Here is a 16790-nt window from a genome sequence, read left to right as displayed (position 1 = left end):
GAAAATGGTTGCAACTTTGCCATACAACATTTGGAAATTGGAATGAACGAATGCAGTGCTCTCAATTTCTCCACCAACTCCGGGCTTCCGCCAAAACCCAAAACCCATTACAGGGGAAGAAGCTCCATGCCCAAATCCTCAAAACCGGCCTGGAACAATGGGAACCATTACCCAACAATCTCATCGATATGTATGGCAAGTGTGCTCTCCTTGAAGCTGCACTTCACCTGTTCGATGAATTGCCTCAACGAGACCCTGTTTCGTGGGCTTCCATTCTTATAGCTCACAACCAAGCCAATCTGCCCCACCTTACCCTCTCCATCTTTCGCAACATGTTTGCATTCGATCAATTAGAACCTGATAATTTACTGTAATCCTTTGGGAGAACAATCGGTTAAATTGTTCTCCCTCTTTCTCCAATATATATATATATATATATATGTAAAATAGGGTAAACACAATACAAGAATGAGAAAACCCCAAAACACCCTTACTAAACCATCTTAAACCAGTCTCGATATTAGGCATTAATACTGAGACCCTTATTCCATGTTTCTAACACTACCCCTCAAGCTGGAGCATATATGTGAATCATGCACAGCTTGTTACAAATATAATCTATTCTCACACTCCCCAAAGACTTAGCAAAAACATCAGTAAGTTGTTCTCCTGTACGAACATGTTGTGGAGCAATAAGACCTTCCTGTAGCTTCTCTCGAACAAAATGACAGTAAATCTCTATGTGTTTTGTCCTTTCATGGAACATAGGGTTGGAAGCAATGTGGATAACAGTTTGATTGTCACACCATAGTTGTATAGGTGACTTGTCTACAAACTTCAACTCAGCCAACAACTGCTTCATCCACATCAACTCACAAGTAACTTGGGCCATAGCCCGATATTCTGACTCTGCACTAGATCTGGCTACTACTGACTGTTTCTTACTCTTCCAAGACACCAAATATCCTCCCCCAAAGACATAATATCCAGTAGTAGATCTCCTATCCACTGGAGACCCGGTCCAATCAGCATCACAAAACCCTTCAACACGACCATGACCGTGGTTAGTGTAGAGCAGACCACGGCCTGGAGCCTTCTTAAGGTATCTCAAAATTCGAATCACAGCATCCCAATGCGACGTCCTTGGAAAGGACAGAAACTGACTCACTACACTGATTGAAAACGCAATATTCGGTCGAGTCACAGTGAGATAGTTCAACTTCCCAACAAGTCTTCGATATTTTTCCGGATCATCAAGAATATCACCACTTTCGCCTGTCAACTTCAAATTGGGGTCCATTGGAGTATCCAAAGGTTTTGACCTAAGCATACATGTTTCTGTAAGTAGGTCAAGAACATATTTTCTCTGGGAAAGAGAAGTACCTTTGCTAGATTGAGCAACCTCAACACCAAGGAAATACTTCAACTTGCCAAGATCCTTGGTTTGAAACTTATGCTACAAATGTATTTTCAGCTATTTAATGTCTTCCGTATCATCACCAGTGATGACTATATCATCAACATATACAACCAAATATAGCCTGCCAGCCTTGCTATGTCGATAGAACACCGAATGATCACTATCACATCGAGTTAGCCCAAACTCCAAAACCACATTAGAAAACTTCCCAAACCAGGCTCTAGGGGATTGCTTCAGACGATACAACAATTTCTTAAGTTTGCAAACCAGACTAGACTCCCCTGAGCAACAAACCCCGGAGGTTGCTCCATATAAACTTCCTCATGGAGATCACCATGAAGAAATGCGTTCTTCACATTCAACTGAAAAAGGGGCCAGTGATGGGAAGCCGCAAGGGAAATTAAGAGGCGAACAGACACAAGCTTGGCCACTGGAGAAAAAGTATCAAGGTAATCAACCCCATAACCTGTGTATAACCTTTGGCAACCAACTGTGCCTTCAAACGAACCAAGGAGCCATCTGGATTCACCTTCACAACATACACCCACCGACAACCAACAGCCTTTGCACCAGCAGGTAAAGGCACCAAATCCCAAGTGTGATTTTCAGCCAAAGTAGACAATTCATCCTCCATTGCTGTCCTCTAACCAGAATGTGATAATGTCTCTGAAACAGACTTAGGTGTGGGATAGGACTCAATAGTAGATAGACAAGAAGAGAAATTAGCAGACAAACCAGAATAAGACACAAAATGAGACAAAGGATGTTTAGTACAACTACGGACACCCTTACGATGAGCAATAGGTAATGTAGCCTAGGTGAAATAAATCTCACTTAGGACCAGGTTCTGTTTTAGGGTTGGCCGAATGGGCAGTTTAGGGTAACTAGGGCAAAATTAGGGTTAGGAATGGGAGATTGAGTTAGGGTTTTATTGGGTAATGGTCTGCAGAATTTTAGGAGTCTATTAGAATAGGTTTTAATGAGGTTTGAATAAGAAATAGAAATTCAGAAATATTAGGGTTAGGGTTTTGGGTTTCCAGTTTAGGATCTAAGTGAAACTAGGGTTAGGAGCGATTTAGGGGCTGGGCTTTAGGTCGAGTTTTCCTAGCGAGAGGGGGTGGTTCGGTGGACTTTGGTGGGGTTTTGATGGCTGGTTAGGCCTAGGCAGATCTTAGGGTTTCGGGTTTTTATGTTGAGGAGGGAATTAGGGTTTGTAGTGGATAGGTGAGGCTGCAACGAGATCGAGTGGGAGGGTTCTTGTGATGGACCTGTGGTTAGGTTTTGAGTGTAATCGATGAGGGAATAGGGCTGTGATGAATGTAGATGAAGCTAGGGTTTGGGGAAGTCGATTAGGTTAGATGGAAGTAAGAAGAAGAGATGATAAAGTTGCGGGAAATTGTAACTCTTCTTGGAATTGCAGAATTTAGCAGCAGCAACCTTGAAGAACTTGAAGGAAGAAGAAGACGAACCTCCCGATCTGCAAGATGCAAGGAGTCGCGGATTACTCCAGCCCTAGCCCTTGATATTACTCACAAGGGGCCTTGATATGACACACAAGACAGAAAGAAGCGCGATCATGGCGGCAGAGCAAGAAGAAACAAAATTTCAAACATAATAGGTGGGGAGCCTCCCACGATTCTACTATTTATAATAATAAAGGGGGCCTAAAGGCCTTACAAATAATCAATCTAAAGCAATCCTAATCAGATTAGGAGTTGGGATTCCTAATCGAATCCTAATTATAAAACATAGAATAGACTTATACTCTAAATAGGAGTATAAGTGTAAACAACTAAAACAAATAAAATAAAATACTAATCCCTCTAAAATCGTGGAGGGGAACTAAGAAGATAAACCATGAAAAAGACTGTTTTAACCCTAGGCTAAAAGAACAAACAAATAAAAAGGTTCCAACGAAAAAATCAAAGAACAGCCAAATTAATCATGGTTTCGGCTTCTGCATCAACTCTCCCCGACTTAGAAACATTCATCTCCGATGAATGGGTGAAATCCATGCAACGCTCTGGCAACTTGGGGCTGAGCTTGTTGACTTCATGAATGGGAGTCCACGTACCATGCTTGTGTGAAGAAACTCGTCCACGAACCTTGTGATGAGGAGGAGGAAGTAACATGTGGGCAGCGGCTTCAACACTTCCCTGGCGGTGCATTGAAGTTATAATAGTGGGAATATGGTCTTCAAGTCGTGGGGCCTTCTCTTTGAAGAACCAAGGGGGCATCACAAAATCAATGTGTTCAACCTCCAAAGGGTCTTCAATATTTATAACCTTCTCATTCAGCCCCACCTCTTCAAGAACAAAGAACTTGCTTGATCTTGTCTCCCCTGTGAAATGTTCCCAATTACCTTGTCACAATCAACCACATCATCCATGAGAACTGGAGCAATTGTATGGACACCTTGAGCACCACCATCTAGATCTTCAAGGTGACGGTCTAAGTCTTCATCACTATCAGGGGGTAGTGCATATATGCCATGCTCATCGTGCTCTTCAGAGGTTTCCTCTGCCTTGGCAGCCACATTAATAGGTCTATGCTTTTGTGGGCAATCTTTGGCATAGTGCCCAAGTTCATTGCAATGGAAACACTTGTGGGGTTCATTGCTGTCCATGGAAACTTTACCTTTATAATCAGCACGTGGAGGACGGGAAGAACTACCAGCGGAGTAGCCTGATCGAGTAGGACCAGCAGTAGAATTTCCAGTTCGATTGTGACTAGTGGTAGTAGACTTGAATGCTGAAAAAGTTTTGACAGTACCCTCAGTGGAAGAATCAAATCCTCTATTCCCAACCAATAATTCTTCAGCCTTCAATGCCTTCTCAAAACAATCCTTGACGTCCAGAACATCCACAACGCCAATAGCCCTGAGGATGTCGGATCTCAATCCCAACCGGAATCGGGACAACATCTGAGTAGCACTTTCTATTGTGTCAGTGCGAGATGAGAGAGAGTCAAACTTTTGCATGTACTCGGATACAGTCATGTTCCCTTGACGAAGGGAGTTGAATTGATCTTGCATCTGAGCGGTGTAGTGTCTTGGTAAGTACTTCTCTTTCAAATCATACTTCATATCCTCCCAGTTGGTAGGTGCTTTACCTTCACGTTCCATGTCCCGCTCTGCCTTGCGCCACCATTCTCGAGCAGAACCAATTAGTTTAGTGCGTGCCAGTCTCATCTTTCGGTCTTCAGGCAAATCATACCAGTCAAAGTAGTCATCTAGGGTAGCAAGCCAGTCATAGAATTTTTGTGGATCACCATGCCCATCATACTCTTTCAATTCTAGCTTGACCTTCTGTGTATCGAACTGCCGGTTAGTAGCTTCATCTCCAGTGAAGTAGGACCTCAAATATTCCTCAAAGTTAGGTCTTCGAGGTGCTTCAGTAGTTCTGTCCCTGTCTTCTCTGTAGTCATCTCTATCATACCTACGTCGATCCCTGTAGTCTCGGTCATGTCTAGACTGATCTCTATGGTCCCTGTGACGTCTGGGATGACTTCTATGATATTCATCCCTTCCCAGAGTTCCATGTACTTCAGAATGAACTTGGAATCTGTCTTCCTCTACATATAGAGGGTTGCTTACAAGAGGCACAGCTTGCCTTTGTTCTATTGTTGTCATTCGATCACCAAGAACTTGTTGTCATTGAGATCTTCGCGGCATAGCCATGATTGCAGCAAGGGAATCAGGTTGGGGTGGTCGTGTGGGATCCATAGCAGGGCTGCCATGTTCAGCCATGGCTTTGATACCAATTTAATGTAGCCTAGGTGAAATAAATCTCACTTAGGACCAGGTTCTGTTTTAAGGTTGGCCGAATGGGCAGTTTAGGGTAACTAGGGCAAAATTAGGGTTAGGAATGGGAGATTGAGTTAGGGTTTTATTGGGTAATGGTCTACAGAATTTTAGGAGTCTATTAGAATAGGTTTTAATGAGGTTTGAATAAGAAATAGAAATTCAAAAATATTAGGGTTAGGGTTTTGGGTTTCCAGATTTAGGATCTAAGCTGAAACTAGGGTTAGGAGCAGATTTAGGGGCTGGGCTTTAGGTCGAGTTTTCCTAGCAGAGAGGGGGTGGTTCGGCTGGACTTTGGTGGGGTTTTGATGGCTGGTTAGGCCTAGGCAGATCTTAGGGTTTCGGGTTTTTATGTTGAGGGAGGGAATTAGGGTTTGTAGTGGATAGGTGAGGCTGCAATCGAGATCGAGTGGGAGGGTTACTGTGATGGACCTGTGGTTAGGTTTTGAGTGTAATCGATGAGGGAATAGGGCTGTGATGAATGTAGATGAAGCTAGGGTTTGGGGAAGTCGATTAGGTTAGATGGAAGTAAGAAGAAGAGATGATAAAGTTGCAGGGAATTGTAACTCTTCATGGAATTGCAGAATTTCAGCAGGCAACCTTGAAGAACTTGAAGGAAGAAGAAGACGAGCCTCCCGATCTGCAAGATGCAAGGAGTCGCCGGATTACTCCAGCCCTAGCCCTTGATATTACTCACAAGGGGCCTTGATATGACACACAAGACAGAGAAGCAAGCGCGATCATGGCGGCAAGCAGAAAGAAGAAACAAAATTTCAAACATAATAGGTGGGGAGCCTCCCACGATTCTACTATTTATAATAATAAAGGGGGGGCCTAAAGGCCTTACAAATAATCAATCTAAAGCAATCTTAATCAGATTAGGAGTTGGGATTCCTAATCTGAATCCTAATTATAAAACATAGAATAGACTTATACTCTAAATAGGAGTATAAGTGTAAACAACTAAAACAAATAAAATAAAATACTAATCCCTCTAAAATCGTGGAGGGGAACTAAGAAGATAAACCATGAAAAAGACTGTTTTAACCCTAGGCTAAAAGAACAAACAAATAAAAAGGTTCCAACGAAAAAATCAAAGAACAGCCAAATTAATCATGGTTTCGGCTTCTGCATCAATAGGAATATCCCGATCAGAAGGAGGAACACTTAATTGAGGAGCTGGATCTGTAGACAAAGTAGATGCCGGAGGAACAGTAGAGGCCGGGGGTGCCGCATCATCTCAAGGACGTCGAACAAAAGTAAACCGAACCGGAGGAGCTGCTGGCTGAACAGGTGGAGGTGGTGGTGGAGGTGGCGGTGATGATACTGTAGCCTTAGGAACCTGTGAGACAGACCGCTGAACCACATACAAAGGGATCTCATCGTCCAATTCAGCGAGAACAAGAGAGTCATCATTATAGGAGGTGGACTCAAAAAAGGAAACATCGGCAGTGACAAAATATTTTTGAAGTATGGGAGAATAACACCGATAACCTTTTTGAGTCCGGGAATATCCCAAGAAAATACACTTAATGGCCTTGGGATCTAACTTGGACAACCCTGGACGATAATCACGAATAAAGCAAACACAACCGAAAACGCGAGGTGGTAAAACAAAAAGTGGTTCAGCGGGAAATAAAAGAGAATGAGGAATCCCCCTTTGCAAAACAGAAGATGACATACGATTTATAAGAAAGTAAGCAGTCAAAACAGCATCAGCCCAAAATATTTTTGGGACTTTCATTTCAAAAAGAATGGAGCGGGTTACCTCCATGAGATGTCTATTCTTCTGTTTAGCCACACCATTTTGTTGGGGCGTGGCTGAACAAGAAGACTGGTGTAACATACCACAGTCAGCCATAAAGGAGTTAAAATGTGTTGAAAAATACTCTAGTGCATTATCACTACGTAACACACGAATATTGGTATTGAATTGATTCTGAATTTCATTAACAAAGGTACAGAAAATTGCAAACAACTCAGAACGATGCTTCATTAAATAAACCCAAGTGACTCTAGAATAGTCATCAACAAAGATAACAAAATATTTAAATCCTAACTTAGAAGTAACAAGACAAGGCCCCCATACATCAGAATGCACTAAAGAAAAAGGGTTCAAAGACCGTTTATTGACTCTAGGAGAATAACTCACATGGTGGAGCTTTCCAAACTGACATGACTCACACTCTAGACTAGAAATAGAACGAAAAAGAGAATCCAACTTTTGTAAGCTCTGCAAAGACGGAAGACCCAGCCGGCAATGAACTTGGTGTAGAGATAGAACATCGGAACAAGCAACTAAAGGACAATCGTCAAGAAGATATAGCCCCCCTTTCTCATGTCCCTTACCAAGTGTCTTCTTTATCGTAAGATCCTGAAAAACACAAGAATCAGGAAAGAAAGTCACGGAACAATTATAGGCTTTAGTAATTTTACTAACAGAAAGCAAGTTACAAGGGAAGTCAGGTAAATGAAGGACAGAAGACAAAGACAGAGAATTGGTGGGACTGACAGTGCCAGTGCCAGTGAGTTTAGCAAAGGAACCACCAGCCAATGTAACACTAGATTCAGTAGACTGAAAGGAAGAAAAATTACCTGACATTCCAGACATATGATCAGACGCACCGGAATCAATTATCCAGGGGCGAGAAGAGAAAAAACATGCAGTGGCATTACCTGTCTGGGCAAAAGTAGCTGTGGAGGAGGATGTAGAGGACTGAGATATCTGAAACTATGGGAATCGAGCATAATCCTCATCCGACAATCTGACCATCTTACCTTCAGAAGAAGGAACAGAAGACTCAGTATTAGTCACTGAGTTGGCATACTGTTGTGGTGGTTTACCATGAAGCTTCCAACAAAAACGTTGGATATGTCCTGGTCGACCACAATGGTTGCAGGTCTTCACAGGACCAGAATTTTCACCACCATAACCAGTACCGGTACCACCACTATTACCACCATTACTGCCCCTCCCACCTCCACGCCCACCATTGCCACCACCGTGGCCTCCACTACGACCACCAGTGCCTCACCCCTGACTAGAGGCAACAAGAGCTGAACTTTCACCACTAATAGGTGCTGGTTCATGAGAACTATCGCGGGAAACGTGAAGAAAGCGAGAAAAAATTTCAGCAAGGGAAGCAACTCTATCACCTCCAAGAATAGTAGAACGTACTAAGTTGTATTCCTGACCCAAATCTCCCAAAAATCCCATAACTGTAAGTTGTTCCTGCTGATCTTGCATTTGTTTCACATCAGAACTAATAGGCAGCAAAGCATTTAATTCCTCAAACATCCGCTTATAATCAGCAAAATATTGGGTCAATGGACGACCCTTCCTATAAGCCCGATAGAACTCCTGGGATAGCTCATAAATACGAGATAGTCATTCTATCCGGAATACAGAATATGCAAATAATCCCATAACTCCTTCACAGTATCTATATGGGTCACTAAGTCAATGACCTGAGAAGCCATACTATTCAGCATCTGTCCTAGAATACGTGCATCCACAATTTCCCATGCTTCATCATCCTCTGGTTTGGCCTTAGTGAGATGTTTCTGTTGACCACGACCAGTTAGAACCACCCAAACAATTTTCTTCCATTACTGAAAATTACCAACACCTTCCAATTTCTTTTCTGTGATAGATTTGGAAGAGCCCGAAGCAACCTCTGCCACAACCTCCTTAGAATCTCCACTCGTGTCAACCATCTTCAACAAGCAAAATAAATCGCAGCTGCAAATAATGTCCCTTCAACAAGGGAAAAATAAATACTGATTCCTAAAAGAAATCAGAAATCACAAACCAGAAAAATTGAACTCCAAAGGCAATCGATCCAAGGAAAAATAAAAAATTTTGAACAAGATTGCCAAAAATCGAAACCTGAAACTGAACTCCTCTTCAATCAAACTTCAACTATTACCCTTGAATCGATATAAACCACAAAAATTGAGACCTAGTTCTTCTGATATTTTCATGAACTAGTCTCAAACATCCTCAAAAAATCACAGCATAGGCTGCTGCAACCCCTTCAAACCAAATCCACAAAAAACCTCAAACCTGAAAAAAAAAACTTCAGATCATCCAATGAGAACTGAGAGAAACATAATAGGTCCTAGGAAGTTAAATTGATTCCTAAGAGCCAAGCTCTGATACCTTGTGAACAACGATGAACCTGAAGAAGAAAAGAGAAGAAGAAAAGGGGAAGAGAGGAAAGAAGACAATGTCAGGCTGTAATCCTTTGGGGAGAACAATCGGTTAAATTGTTCTCCCCCTTTATCCAATATATATATATGTAAAATAGGGTAAACACAATACAAGAATGAGAAAACCCCAAAACACCCTTACTAAACCATCTTAAACCAGTCTCGGTATTAGCGTCAGGTGCTAATACCAAGACCCTTATTCCATGTTTCTAACATTTAAAGCTTGTGGTAGCTTAGGTGCTGTCAAACAGGGCAAGCCAGTCCATGCCCGCTTTGTCTTATCTCCGTTCACCGATGATGATGTTGTAAAGTCACCACTTGTTGATATGTATTCTAAGTGTGGACTATTAAAAGATGCTCGTTGGGTTTTTGATTCGATTTCTTGGAAAAATTCTGTTTGTTGGATGGCTATGATTTCTGGGTATGCTCGATATGGCTGGAGTTTGGAGGCTGTTGAGCTCTTACAGAGAATGCCCATGAAAGATTTGTTTTCATGGACAGCTTTGATTTCTGGGATTATGCAGAGTGGAGATGGCTTTGATGCGACAAAGCTTTTGGTAAGAATGCGGAGAAAAGGAATCCAAATAATTGATCCTTTTGTTCTTTCTAGTGTTGTGGGTGCTTATGCAAATTTAGCTGCATTAGAGTTAGGGAGACAGATTCATTGCCTAGTGGTAGTCTTTGGTTATGAATCAAGTGTGTTTTTTAGTAATGCACTCGTTGATATGTATGCCAAATGCAGCGATATTTTGGCAGCAAAAGACGCCTTGGATAAAATTCACTAAAGAGACGTGGTTTCTTGGACTACAATTATAGTTGGTGCAGCTCAGCATGGGAAAGCTGAGGAAGCATTGACTCTTTTTGACGAGATGATCTTAGCAAGAATAAAGCCAAATGAGGTCACATTTGTTGGACTAATTTATGCTTGCAGCCATGTTGGTCTGGTTGATAAAGGTCGTCACTTGTTCAATTCCATGATTAAGGAATACAAAATTAATCTCTCTCTACAACATTATACATGCTTGTTGGATCTTCTTAGTTGATCAGGGCATCTTGATGAGGCTGACAATCTCATCAAAACCATGCCATTTGATCCAATTGGGGATTAGAGTTGCTAATCATCTACTAACCTTGAATCCACAAGAGCCTTCAAGCTATATTTTACTATCTAATACCTATGCTAGTGCCAGTATGTGGGATTATGTGGCCAAGGTGAGGAAGTCGATGGCAGTTATTGCAGTTAAAAAAGAGCCTGGATATAGTTGGGTTGACTTGGGTAAGGAGAGCCAGGTTTTCTATGCAGGGGAAACATCATGTCATGTCAAAGAAGAGATTGTTGGGCTGCTAAAGGATTTGGACATGGAGATGAAGAGGAGAGGTTATGTTCCAGATACGAGCTTTGTTCTGTAAAACTTGGAAGAGCAGGAGAAGGAACAATAGTTGTTTTGGCATAGTGAGAGGTTGGCTGTGGCTTATGGGTTGCTTAAGGCAGTTCCTGGCACGGTGATACGAGTGGTTAAGAATCTTCGTGTTTGTGGGGACTGCCATACGGTTCTGCAATTGATTTGTCAAATTGTGGGCAGAGAGATTGTTGTTCGTGATGCGAATCGATTTCACCATTTTAAAGATGGGGAGTGCTCATGTTGTGATTTCTGGTGATGGTGGTCAAATTTCTTTCAAGTTAATGTCAAATTGGATAAATGTTAAAGTGTTGTTGCGACACCAACAACAACAACAAAAAAAACAAACTAAGCCTTATCCCATCTAAATGAAGACACAAGAGAAAATAACAATCTAGAGAAAAAGGAAATGAAGACACAAGAGATGAGAAGTGCGAAAAAAGAAATGAAAGAGAAATGAAAGTAAGAGGAAATTACAATCTGGAGATTCATGCTTAGCTACTCGTCAATGGGTCCCAATCGCCATCTTAAAGATATTGGAAGTTGAGGATTATACTTGGAGATTCCCGTCCAGCCAAGGTTGTTACCACTGTTCAGTGTCTAAAAGATTTGAAATCAACAGGTTTCAAGAAGGGGGGTTGTAATTGTGATCTTGGAGCTTCAATGTATCCAATTGACTTCTTAAAGCAAAACGCTACAAAATGAAGTTGTGCTCTAGGCGGACTAGCGAGGCCTTTCGTGAAAATCAATAATAAGCTGAAGGTTCTGCTCTTCATTAGTGGTCTACCTCCATGACAAAGCTTGTGAGGGTAGCTCCTTGGGCCATATCAAGCTGTTTGATGTTCATTTCTCATGATTGGGTTTGGAGCATGAACTATGTCAATGTGGCACAGGATTTGTTACTTTTTCTTGTACTATTTATCCCATTATAAAAACCATATGTTTTATGGTTTATAGGGTCTTTTCTATTATTTGTACCTTGAAAATTGAATATGCATGCTTATCATTCTAAGGCTACATATGTTGTCATCAGAATAATTGATTCCCCTTTGGTTATTCGGTCTCAAGGATCAAATTTCAGTTAATGCCTCCATAGAACCATCGTTTAGAACCCAAAATTTACAACATCAATGTTGCCTTGCCATGCAGACTGATGGAAGTGTAGTTTTGTAAAAATCACATGACCAAGGACCGAAACGTATTGAGGTTGACCAAAGGCCATTAGTATCTGGTTTTTATTGGGGAAACATTCTAACAAGATAATTGGGACGCGGCGGCGAGATCCCCAACTCAAAACACTGGGCCCCGTGCTCTCGAGACCAAAATCTACTGTGACAGCAATCTCTGGTCGACGTAGTAGTCGACCAGTGCCATTAACCAATGTTTGTTGTCCTTGTTGTCTTTGTGCCGGGACACCCGAGTGCCGATGTTTTCGCCTATGAACACACACACAAGAATATTTATAAAACCAAAAATACCCCTCACATGGTTAGGGTCTCTTACCAAGAGTTATACATTTGTTTGTGGATTCCACATCAACACAGGGAAGGTATCCGACGCTTTATCGATAGATGTCGTATTGACGCAAAGATTCCATCTTCTTCTTTTACTCGCTCAAACATCCAACCAACATTCCATAGTGTACATGGTGCTACGACCTCAGGTTCCGGACCTACATTTGGATTCGGATTAGGGTTCAGGTAAAAAATATGCCAAGCTGTTACAGGTTAAACCTACCTGAGCCGCGTAAGACTGTCGGAACCCAAAGACCACCACCATCAATCGTAACCCTGAGTCCCATCTTTCATCTATCGTTTCTTCATTCCCCATCCCTCTTTTCCCGTCTCTTCATCCCCTTGTTTTTGTTTAGACCTTAGTTTTCCCTACTGTGTTTTGTTGGACCCCATTAAGTTGGGATAAGGCTGAGTTTGTTGTTGTAATCGTGTTGAATTCCAATAATACCCATTAACACCATCCCTTTCACTTTTAACATATCAATCCTATAAAACCATATGTACCTTTCATTTCGCTGTCCACATAGTGTATAAGACAAAAATAACCATATTATATATATATATATATATACACAAACACACACATATGTACCTTAGTGTATAATACAAAAGTAAGTCTTATAATATGAATGTTATATAAGAAAAATAATATAATTTACATTATAACATTATAAAATATTACATCTCATATTAAAATATTCATAAAATAGTCATGGCACATATGCAAGGTGTTACATGAAGGCCCTCTCAGAGGACCCGCCTACCCCCGTCAACCCTTCCCAGGACTCCGTCTGCCCCAGCCTGCTCTCCCAGGGCTCTGCCTGCCCCTGCCAACCCTTCCCAAGGCTCTGCTTGCCCCTGTCGGCCTTCCCACGCCTCCGTCTGCTCCTATCGGCCCTTCCCACGCCTCCGTCTGCTCCTGTCGGCCCTCCCCAAGGTTCCACGAGCCGCTAGTTTCACTAGCCATCACTCCAGGGGCCTCTACTTGGTCTATTGACCCTCCTAAGGGTTACCGCCCCAACTATTAGCCCTCTCTGGGCTCCCGCTTGCTGCCGCTCCTCCCGTGGGCTTCTCCAACTGCTAAACACTCCATGTTTCTCCTCTTTTAGCACTATTCTTGTGCGCCATTTGGTTCATGTGAGATACTTCTTCTCCACTTATTGTATTCATTTTTTCCCAACTCTATGACGGCAGCTTCTAGTACTTCCCTTGGCCCTGGGAGTAGCGGATTTGAGTCGCCCTGGTGCTCCCCATCACTACCACCACTCTCTCCAGCTGGGACCCACTAAGTTAAATGGATCAAACTACCTTGCATGGTCATGTACCCGCCTTCTAACCATTTTTCGAGGTACCTTACTACTGGCACCCATATGCCGACTGAAGCCCCTGCCAAAGACAACTGGTTAGCTAATGATGAACTGATCATGTCATTCCTTCTGAACTCCATGGAGCCATCCATTAGACCCAGCTTTGTTCTCCTAAATTCAGCCAAGGAGTTATGGAATATTGACCAACACACTTCTATTTTACTGTGAACACCTACTTGTACCCCTCTAGTTTTTTAACCTTGGGATAAGGGACTAGCTCCCCAGTATCATTTTTCTTCAAGGCTTGCATTTCCTCTATCATAGCAGTCTTCCATTTAGGGTCAGTTATAGCTTTTTTCCAGCCCTGTGGGATAGAACAGAAGATAAAGAGGAAACAAAAGCACGATAGGTGGGAGACAAAGATTCATAGGAGACAAAGTTAGAAATGGGCTGTTTTGTGCAAGATCTAACTCCCTTTCTGATAGCAATGGGACGATCATCATGAGAAGAAGAAGAGCATTGTTAACTTCTGTGTGCTTAGGTGTTGGTTCAAGAGGCACAGGTAGCCATGGTAAGGTAGGGGCAGCTTTCTCTTGACGGCGAGAAAAAGTTATGAGCTCTTTTCCACCAGTCAAAGGTCCCTAAGCAGTCTCCCCCTGAAGAGGAATGGTATCAATGATGAGAGGACTTGAGAACATGTACTTGGGGGCATTTATTCCTCAAAATAATTCTCCCCCTGAAGAGATACTGGTGCCATTCATGCAGTTGTTGAAGGTGACTATCAGCCCAAAGAGTATGAGCAGAGACTAGAGGAGATGAAGCAAGAGGTTCCAGATCTAGGTAGTAAAGCCCATCTCGCTCGTTACCATATCCAATCATTTCCCCCGTCACCAGATCCTGAAAAACACAATGAGAAGAAAAAAAGTGAACACAACAGTTAAGGTCAACAGTGAGGCGATAAACTGAAAGTAAATTATCACATAGTTTAGGGACATGAAGATCAGAGTGAAGGGAAACGGTGGTATAGATGGTGGCAGTGCTTTAACCAGAGATAGCGTAAAGAGACCTATTTGCTACTCGGACTTTGTCTTTACCTGAACAAGGGGTATAGCTACTGAAGTTGTCTAAGGAGCTGGTCATATGGTTAGAAGCTCTGGAATCCAAAAGCCATGAAGGACTAGGCTGAGAAAAAGCAATATATCTGACTGGGCAAGGTGAGAAGTGGAGGTGAAAGAAGTTGATGTCACGGGAGGAGCAGCAAAACCCATTTGATTGAGCCATCACACGTTGAAGAGCCATTAACTGATATGAAGAGAATGGTGATGATGCAGTGGGTGTCGTAATAGAATTATCAACTGTATCAGCCATATGCGCTTGAGAATAGGAACCACCTTGCTTCGCACCATGTCCTCCCTCTTTAAGACAACCATGAAGCTTCCTACAAGTGTCTTTGGTATGTCGGGGACAGCCACTATAGCCACATTTAACCGGTTCTTTACCAGGAACGACCAGTTCAGTGGAATCAACCTGAGGAGTAGAGGCAAGGGCTGATCGAGCTGGAGTAACAATAGGCATCATATAGGACAAACAACACTCTTCGTGTTGAATTAGGTTATATGCCTCAAGTAAGGTGGGAAACTTATCACGGCTGAGAACCTAAACACGAATCTGATCATACTCCAGGTTCAACACTGTAAGGAAGTCATATACGCACTCCATCTCGCGCTTAGTCTAAAAAGTTTGGGCATTAGTGGGATCAACCATGGACATAGGGTGATAAAAGTCCAACTGTTGCCACAAGCATGGTTTTAAAAATCGAGAATCAGATCGTTGAATCATCGTATTCGTATTGGAATCCATTTCGACTGATCCGACACGGCCGATTCATACTCAAAACCCTAGAAATTTCCCTGTTTTTGGATGTGGGCCTATTCTAGGGTTCTTGAAGGCCGATTCCGATCTGCTCCGGATCATAATTGTCACTGTCCAATTCCATCTCCGATTATACATTTTAAAACCTTGACCACAAGTTGTTAAGGGTCGAGTAGTAAGCAGGGAGTGATAACTCCTCAATAGTTTCCCGAACTTGTTAATGAAACTCATAAATATGAGCATAATTATTAGACTGCACATATTTGTGCTTCACAGCTTCCCACAATTCCTTGGCCGAGTTCAAAAGAACGAAACTAGGGCTAATGGTGGGTTCCATAGAGTTCAGCAAAAAAGACATTACAAGGGTGTTGCTGGCAAGGTATTAGCAGCCACAATGGCCGAAGGTTTGGGAGTATCACCAGTCACATATCCCAAGAGATTATTGGCACGTATCGTGAGCATGCAAGCCCAAGACCAAGTCAAATAGTTGAACCCATTCAACTTAGTAGGCCCAATTGGTAGAGTAGGGTTATGGCCATGGGTTCCAAAATGATCCACCTCACCACCCTCAACTCCCCCTGTAGATGTAGCAGAACTTTCCTCCATTTTTTGAGAAAAACCAATAATAGGCAGGGCCAAAAAAAAGAACTCACAAGACATGTAGAGAGCGATCAACTAACAAGTGGTAGCATATAAGTTCAATAATTAATCAACTAGCAGCGGAGAAAGAACCTGGCATTGAAGTTGATGGATGGTGATAATGGATGAAGAAACCAAGCAGTCCAGCATCAAAAAGGGAGCAAAAAAAACCTGCAGCAGTGATTATAAGAGGGCAGAAGCCCCTAGAAATGGTGGTAGGTGGCAGTCGGCAGGCGAGGGGTTAAAACCCCTGTAAGATGTTGACCAGCAGAAAAAAGGGGGCTGGGCCACGGGAGTCCCTGTTGGTGTCAGAAGACGGCAAGCAGAGGGGCGAGAGGCCCCTGTTGGTGTTGGGGCAGGGGGCGAGACGAACAGAGGGGCGGAAGTCCCTCGCGGTGTCCAACAGAGGGACGAGAGGCCCCTGATGCAGCAGACAGCGTCGGAGAAGGGACTGGAGCCCCTGATCTTATGGGCCGTGGTTGATTGTGTTAATACTATCAACTATGCAACAGTTCTGCAGGTTTCTAAGCTTTCTAATCACCCACAGTTTCATACCGTCCCGTTTATTTTGCTTCTTTGACTGTCCTCTTTTTAGTCCACAATTCTTAGGGTGATATTTGATAT

General features: G+C 42.6%; 1 pseudogene; it reads left to right on the top strand.

Moving 5' to 3' along the window:
* Positions 1 to 41: 41 nt before the first annotated feature.
* On the top strand, positions 42 to 11157 carry LOC122657917 (annotated as a pseudogene).
* The last annotated feature ends 5633 nt before the right edge of the window (positions 11158 to 16790 follow it).

This window comes from Telopea speciosissima, chromosome 4, assembly GCF_018873765.1.
Source record: "Telopea speciosissima isolate NSW1024214 ecotype Mountain lineage chromosome 4, Tspe_v1, whole genome shotgun sequence".
NCBI classification, from domain to species: domain Eukaryota; kingdom Viridiplantae; phylum Streptophyta; class Magnoliopsida; order Proteales; family Proteaceae; genus Telopea; species Telopea speciosissima.
Note: the sequence above shows the minus strand (reverse complement) of the source record. Positions and strands in the feature narration are given on the sequence as shown.